This window comes from Magnolia sinica, chromosome 1 (genome assembly GCF_029962835.1).
Source record: "Magnolia sinica isolate HGM2019 chromosome 1, MsV1, whole genome shotgun sequence".
In the NCBI taxonomy this organism is placed as follows: domain Eukaryota; kingdom Viridiplantae; phylum Streptophyta; class Magnoliopsida; order Magnoliales; family Magnoliaceae; genus Magnolia; species Magnolia sinica.
Window position 1 is genome coordinate 23,542,834 of NC_080573.1, and position 5,350 is coordinate 23,548,183.

The 5,350-nt window shown below is 39.0% G+C and overlaps 1 long non-coding RNA gene across 1 annotated transcript; it reads right to left on the reverse strand.

The window, feature by feature from the left end:
- Window positions 1-282: 282 nt before the first annotated feature.
- LOC131243162 (uncharacterized) lies at window positions 283-4,867 on the reverse strand. Its single transcript, XR_009169907.1, has 4 exons — window positions 4,475-4,867; window positions 2,566-2,674; window positions 1,800-1,885; window positions 283-1,713 (listed from the first exon to the last, which is right to left on the reverse strand). It is a non-coding gene; the product is annotated as an uncharacterized LOC131243162 (long non-coding RNA).
- Window positions 4,868-5,350: the final 483 nt, after the last annotated feature.

The following is a 5,350-nucleotide window of genomic DNA, read 5'->3' on the forward strand; positions in this document are numbered from 1 at the left end:
AAACCTAGTGATGAATTTATGCATACTGTCTTTCTTCTAGCCGAGCCACAAAACTAGCCATTCTAATCCCAAAGTACTTGGTAATGACAGTCAATAATTTTTGTAATTTTCTTAAATATGCAGAAATCAGAAGCATTCAGGTGTATTATTAGTACTAGTTCTTTCATGAGCAGAAAACTTACAGTGGGGCTTTTTTCCATTTCTATGAACACTGCTTACATCTTGCCATAGATTTTCGAGTTGTTGTCTTGTTGCTGTATGCCTTCCTTTACAGTCTTTGCATCTTCTTGCGAATTAGCCGCACATCGCCAATATCCAATTACATCAGCAAAAAACTACATCATTCTTTTAATCAACAATGCAGCAACAAAATCTTTAGAAATCCTTCAGTTAACCTGTCTTTCTAAAAGATAAAGGCTTTTGGGCCACCGCATTTAGACAATGGGACCCTCTTGTTGAGCAGCTTGGATCTCACAAATGTGTGGCAGATTGGCATGTAGAAGCCATGAGCCCCTTGCAAGGTTCACTTACATAGTGTCCATAAAAATCAATCCTAGCCATTAAGACACTTTAAAACAAGAAGACGAAACACAAAGCGAGAGAGAGCATTAGTATACACACCCATGACAAAAGATCACCATCCACGACATCGGCTTTTAGGACCAATGAAAAGAACTCCTGAAATTAAATGAAATCTAATTGTCCATTAGAAAAGAAAAGTAGCTGTTTTGATAACTGGGCAAGCTTTAAAGCACTCAACCAAGTTAATGAATCTTATCCCCATCTTTTGAACCATTTTCAATATTTCCAGTGTAGGGTGCTTTTGGTTGCACTAAATATCATGAAATTTGATGGTTAATCAGTCTAATTAGATGAAAAATATCATGATATTTGGTGCAGCCAAACGCAAGCTTAGCTACAGTAATTTATGCATAAAAATTGATTAGCTTGCTACCTGTATGATTTCAAATTTGATTTTGATTTTTCGAATGATTAAAATTGGTAAGCACATCTATACAGCTGAAGATAAGCATATGAAAGAGGAGATTCACTGTACACATGTAAGAGATCCTGGCCATTCACCAGGCGTCACAAGACAGGTTCACTCATCAAGTATGCCACATGTGCATGCTGGATATAGATGATTGGTACTGTCTGCCAACCAAGGCAAATCATTAACCTGGATCTTGCACATGTGAGCAATGTTTGCACTTTTCTCCTAAATTTCCTCTTCAATCAGCCTTACTATGAACCTTCCTAGCATTTCTATATGTTCAAACAACAAAAGAATTCTACCTTGCACAAACGATGCAAAAAGATGTCTTGAGAGAACCATGAATCATCCAATATCACCGATGCGCCTTTCTCAAAACCAACTGTGTTTGCGTGCTCCTTACGAAACCCATATAGAAAAGATTGAATTCAATAAATTAATTAAAACAGACTCATATAGAAAAAACTATTTTACAAAATCTTTTTTGAGATAACATATCTTTGATTGATGAAACAGCCAAAGAACAACTGTGAGATCCAAATCGATGGGAAGCACACCATCAACAAATTGAAGCAAGAAATTTTCTAAAACTGAAACAAGAGTCTCAAATCTCATTTACCTATTTTTGAAAGCATAGGACATACGAAATACCTCGAGTCGATTTCATCAATTCCTCATTAAATGGAACAAAATTGGGCTTTCCCTGTGTAGTACCAAAACTGCAAGAAACAAATACTTTTCCTCAGTTCGCTGATCTTATATTCAAAGTAAGTACAGGAAGCAAAAGCAGAATTAGAAACAAGACCTTATTGATATGGTCAAAATCACAAAGTAAAACGGCCACTGCTGCCAGCAGAGTAGAAGCCACTACCAGTAGAGCAACCATACACCCTGCAATCCGAAAATTCAAAAATCACAAAGAATTTGCATTTGCAAATTATTAAAAATAAAAAACCAACCACTAATAACAAATACACAATCCCAACAAATCAAAAACCCAAATTGTGAAATGGTAGTTTGATTGTTGAGTTCTCAAAGCCTATTGGAATAATGGATTCCAATTGCAAAAGTTACAGTGTATCTCCACCAAAAATCCCACAGTTTCTACTGTTGGGACTGGATATTATGATACTTGTATTCATCCAATCCTTTGGTCATTTACAAACACCAGATGGAATTTGCACGTAACAAGTGCAATTCCATACCACCTAATCCCATGTCCCAAACAGGCCCTTGGGTCTACCAGGTAAAATGCAGAAGGGAATGAGAGAAAACCTAAGATTTATTATTAATTTTCACCAATATTTAAATTTAAAAAAGAAAAAAGATAATTTTGGGATTTACAAGAAAAAAATACAATGTGTCACCCTCCATTCACCTAAAACTACAAACAAAAATACATACACACGCACACACACACAGACATACATGCATATACAGAAAAAGATCGCCATCAAACATTGTGCACCAAAAGCCAGTGTACATCTGTTGTCCAAGAAAGAGATTGTTTCAAAGTACTTTCATGAGGAGATGAAATTCAAAAGTGCAGTGTAGAATTTAAATTGATTTACCTGTTCAAAATTGGAGTAGGCTAGTCTCTCTTCCATGCGTAAACAGGCAACATCAAATGCACTCTAGCAGGCTGCAGGGATTTCTTTGTGCTCATGAAGTGCCAAAAACCTATTCCATTAAAGAAGAATGGTTTATTGACTAAAATTTCACATGGCTGGCATTGTTCTAGTTCTAAAAGCTTTAACTCAATTTACTGAAAGGAGGAGGAAAGAAAAGTATGTAACCCATGTTAAAACTGATGGAATCAATGTTTTGAAAAATCAAATCAAATAGGTAGAACCACAAATTTGTTTAAGTATTTTTGAAATATTAATAAAATACAAAGACTAGATCTTTCTTTCTTTGATAGGTAAGCTGGGCTTGACCCTGAGACCTCAATGTTGAAATGCAGTTTGTCTACCATTGAGCTAAAAAAGAAAGGAGAAATCAATAATATTCCACAATTCCATAATTAACATTAGCCAATTTATAACAATCTATGGCAGTGTGATTAGTAATGAGCCATATAGAGCATCTTGACTGATTATAAGAAAGAAGTTAGTCTCAGTATGTTACTGACAACCCCACTACATCACCCTTCATTTCTTATTAGATATTAAGCTATTAATAATCAAGAAACCATATGCTAGTCCATCAGTGATGCAATTGTATGATTCATATATGGTATTTACAAAGAGAAGCTGTGCAATCACCATCCTTGGCTGAACATATGCATAGCAACCATGGGTCCTTGGTTTGTATAGGGTCCTTATCCTAACTGTTGATCTGATGGGCCCGGCAGTGGATGGACTGTCCCAAAATCACCAAACCAATGGGTGCCCGAGAATCTCTCCACACCCATATCATAGATTGAGAAAACTACACCTACATAAAGCCTACAAAACAAACCTATAGCTTGGCAATGCAAAATAAAGCACAAGAATCTCTCCACACCCATATCACAGATTGAGAAAACTACACCTACATAAAGCCTATAAAACAAACCTATAGCTTGGCAATGCAAAATAGCCAAATGCTGGCTAGTACAAGAGAGAATTATAAGTTCATGTTCACTGGCCATTGTATCATTTCTTAACGCGCATAATTCCTCACACGTGGGGCCCATTGTTTGGCAATCCAAACCATTGACTGATGGCCCGCCATGGATTCAGGATGCCCAAGAAATCTTCCAGATAGGAAGATCACAACCAATCATCATGGTGGTTCCAAGTAGATAAGGTTTGTATTCAGTGGAATGATAGGCCGACCAATAGCTAGGATCTTCCAATCTGGGAGGTTTCTGGATGATCCCCAACCCATGTCAGGCCTAACAGAACAACAGGTTGGATCACCAAACCAATGGGTGCACGTGCACGAAATCTAGTGTTCAAGAGCTTATAATTACTTAAATGCCGATGGAGTTTGGAGGGTAGCAGCCCCCATCCTTCACCCAATCACCCTGGAAAACTTCTTTTTATTTTGCCCAAATCACTTCCCCTAATCTCTTCCATCTGCACAGGCAAAGGAGCAGACAAACCCAAATTCCCATTTTGACCCTGGTAGATCCCATTCATTCCAAAACTACCCTCAGCAGCCTTCCCAGACATAGTTGGGTCAGCAGACAAACCCAAATTCTCATTTTGACCCTGGTAGATCCCACTCATTCCAAAAATTCCCTCGCCCTTCAAATTCTTTTCAGGGTTTCTTTCATCATCACTGATCTATTGAAATCCTTCCAGCTCAACGTCAAGCCCTTGCTCATCATTCAAAAGAACCCTGGATAACCCTTCAATGCGTTCAATTTCTCTGATCATCACACAGAACCCGATGATTAATGCTGGCACCATTTTCGGCAGCTTGAATGCTTGGAAATGGCTCCCGAGCATTGGCTAAAGCTCTAGATCGAATACCATTCTCTGAAAAGCTTACCTTTTTTATTGATTTGGAAGGAGTCTCTTGCCTTTTCGCTACCATGCCATTAACGTACTCCAATTGCTGAATCAGTTCACTGTTTATTGCCCTTTTCCCTTCCCGAATCATCGAGTCACCACCTTGAATGGATTCGAACTTTTGGAGTAGACTGGTGACTTTCTGCGAGAGGGCATCGGATCTGCGGAGTTGGGTCTTGTCTGAGAGAGGGGATTTGAGGGTAGCAAGATTAGATTTGATAGAGGCGAGGTGTTTGAGTTGTCTGAGGGTTTGGGATCAACGGGCAAGGAATGCTCGGAAATGGGTTTAGATATTACAAGCGGCTATATCTCGGAGAGAGAGAGAGAGAGGTGAATGAGAATGAGGAGGAGGATAGATGTGGTGGAGAGATTCAAGGGCCATGGCACAACGGAGGAGGGATTGAAGGAAAAGGAGAGATTGGGTTTGTTGTGGTTGTTTTAGGGGGTGGGGAAAATAGGGTGAGGGAAAACCCTGAAAACCCTGTTCTGGGATTTTGAGAGAGACAGAAGACACTTGTTCAGGGGTTTTGAGAGAGAGAGAGAGACAGAAGGCAAATCGAGAGAGGGGAATGGAAAGGGCGAACGCAAATGGTACATGGGTTTTAGGAGCTCCGCGCTCCGGAGAAAAGGGCGGACACAATGGATTTCGTTCTGGGGGAGGGCGCATGACGGACGGCACTATAAGAGTGTCCAGTTTTAGAACTGTGGGCCCACCGTGATATATGTTATTTATCCACTCCATCCATTAATTTTAAAGTATCATTTTAAGGGTTGATTCAAAAAATGAGTCAGATCGAAGTTGTAAGCAGACCACACAACATATGAACAATAGAAATTTAATTTTTATTATTTCTTA